This window comes from Charadrius vociferus, unplaced genomic scaffold (genome assembly GCF_000708025.1).
Source record: "Charadrius vociferus isolate BGI_N301 unplaced genomic scaffold, ASM70802v2 scaffold259, whole genome shotgun sequence".
NCBI classification, from domain to species: domain Eukaryota; kingdom Metazoa; phylum Chordata; class Aves; order Charadriiformes; family Charadriidae; genus Charadrius; species Charadrius vociferus.
In genome coordinates, this window is record NW_009661368.1 from 5,854,164 (window position 1) to 5,856,490 (window position 2,327).

Sequence of the window (2,327 nt, forward strand, 5' to 3'; positions counted from 1 at the left end):
CCCCCCCTTCCCCTTCCGAGGGGTCCCAGCGCAGGGGAGCATCCGCATCCCCGCATCCTGCATCCCGCATCCCTCCCGGCAGTGGGGTGGGCAGAGCTTGGGGAGGACTTTGCTGACCTGTACTAAAGGCAAGACTGTGGTGTCGTTTCGAGCCCAATCCTGCAGATATTTAGGGCGTAATCCGTGATTTGGAGAAGTCGGTAGGAAGCTTCCCAGCATTGCAGCGGCCGCGGGATCCGGCCTCGAAGCTCACGAGCGAATTGACTGGTGGCGGTTCCCCCGTTGAGTTCAACGGGGCATCTGGCGGGGGGGGTGTGTGCGCTCACATCCTTAAGTGTTTGCAGGATCAGACTCCATGAGTTCACTTATTTTAGAACCCATTCCAAGTGCAAAAATACAAAAGAAAGGGAAAAACAAAAGAAATAATTTGAGGTGTTAAAAACACAATGGTTCTTAACATGTAAATAGAGTCCAAATTGATTGTGACTGCAATTCAGTTAGTATTTAAAAGTAGAGAAATTGCACTTCCTGGAAGAAAGAGAGGAAAAAAAAAAAAAGTAGTTAGTTTAATTATCCTGTAAATTATTTAATTTTGGCAAGATGTATGTAATTTATATTTACAACACCTTATGTTAACTTTTTGCTATTTATTTAACTTTTTTATTTATTAATTTTATACTTATTTTAAACTGGACACCGCACCATAGAAAAGAAGATAAAAGAAGCAAAAAAAAGTTAAAAATTAAAACTTTTGACCATAAAAAAAATGATATTCCAAAAAAAGAAAAAAAAGAAAAAAACCCTATCTACAACTCCTACTTGTAATTTTGATGCAACCAAGTTATTTTTTATATATTTTGTTATTTATTCTTTTAATGATGGGAATTTTTTTAAAGATATTTTATAACTGAGACATTTTGATAATTTTTTGGTTTGTTTTTTTGCGGGGGCAGGGGCACCGGGGGGAAGAGAGACTTTTTCAGTTTTTCTTTTCTTTTTCATTCATATTGTTTCAGGCACTGATAACAGAAAATGAAAATTCTGTATTTATTATTTATTTAATATTTAAGTCGGGAAAAAAAAAATGAACTGTGCTCTTGTTGTATATTTATTTTGTCGTTTGTGTGTCGGTTATGTGATGACTGAGTACTTGTTTATGTGAAGGAATACTGTTAATATTTAAATAATAAAGAGTCACATTGAAAGTTATAGCAGGCTACATGTTATTCTGTGAAAACGAATACTGTGATCTACTTTCCTCAGGAAATGTATTTTGCAGACAGAACTTCCTTATGTAATGGCAGGGTTATTTCGTAATAAAACCCAGTTCTGTTTGTGACTTTAGTTCCTATGGTCTTTCTTCGAGCTGCTGCCAATGTCCCCGACGGGTCCCTGATGGACTTCGTCCTTGCTCCTGCACCGCGGCTTGGAGGGTCGGCGCGTCCCCCCACCTCGGAGCCGCATCCAGGGATTGCCCAACCCCAAATGTGGTTCTCCCCACCTACTAAATTGGGGGATTTAGGGCAAATTTAGGTTTGGTATCTCTGAAGGCTTTGAAGAACAAGGAGTTCTCACCATCCGGCCAAGTGGGCGCCTAAAATCCTGTAAGTCTCATGCTGGGGAGACTCAAAAGTCCGAGTAAAGGTATGTATTTATTTAGTTGGCTGCTGGAACCCCTTCCCAAGGCAGGAGGGCTGCAGGCAGCGTTCCTCCGGGCAGGGCTCGCACCCTGCGCCCCCAGCGCTCAGCATCCCTCGGGATTTCATGGCTTTGTGCTCCCACAGGCGGCGTGCGAGCAGAGGAGATGCCATCGGGAGCGGCGCAGGAGATGCCAACCCTGGGATGGGATACAAGACACGGATGCTTTTCCCTCACGGATTTACAAAAAATAAAAAAAAAGCCTCGCCAAATTGATCTCTGAGGTTTAGCTTAAATGGTGGGAAATGGCTTGGCTTTGTCAACAAGATTTTCTCGCTTACATCTGCCTGACCACAATGTTCACAGATTGCCTTCCTGGAAAAATGGAGCTTTTTCACTGGCAAAAGAGTTTATGTTTTGAAGCGGTGGCAATGAAGAGAATTTCTCACTGGTCTCTGTGTCGGAGATGTCATTTCTGAAGTCAGGGAAATTAATGTTGGCTTTGCTGCAGCTGTAGCTTCCAAGGTGAAATAAGGTAAATCATATTAAGTCTGTTTGGAGCTGAGCGAGTTGGGTCAAATGGGAATTTCAGGCAGGTGCATCACCAAGAAATTCAATTCTCTGATTAACTGAGCTGAATTTTCTTCATGGTCCCTGTGCAGAGGCACAAGAGCTGTTGGGATGAGGCA